We start from the raw sequence: 497 nt of genomic DNA, 5'->3' as shown, positions 1-497 counted from the left end.
CATAAACGAATCAACTAATCAGAATCTTTCCTTTCCTCCCATTCCATGGAAAAGAAGAATTTCGATTGGTTGATTCTCTTATGCACTATGCGTTAAGGTAAATTTTCACGGGCTGCTCAAACCGGCTGTTTCAGCGACAAAAAGAATCACGTGGTCAAAATTGACGAGTATTACCCAGGATCTACAATAGGTGTTTTAAGCCTTAAGCCGTAAGAAATTGACCAATTACAGTCGAATCCGAGAAGAATAAGCGACTGTGATTCGCCCATTTCTTATGGTTTAAGGCTTAAAACCCTATTGTAGATCCGGACTTAAATGTCTATTTTGATTACGTGATTTTTTTTGTCGCTAAAATAGCCGGTTAGAGCAGCTCGTGAAAATTTACCTTTACCCCGGATCTACAATAGGTATTTTAAGCCTTAAGCCATAAGAAATTGACCAATTAGTCTGAATCTACAATAGGTGTTTTAAGCCTTAAGCCGTAAGAAATTGACCAA

The sequence above is a fragment of the Trachymyrmex cornetzi genome, unplaced genomic scaffold (assembly GCF_001594075.2).
Source record: "Trachymyrmex cornetzi isolate Tcor2-1 unplaced genomic scaffold, Tcor1.1 scaffold936, whole genome shotgun sequence".
Classification (NCBI taxonomy): Eukaryota; Metazoa; Arthropoda; class Insecta; order Hymenoptera; family Formicidae; genus Trachymyrmex; species Trachymyrmex cornetzi.
Note: the sequence above shows the minus strand (reverse complement) of the source record.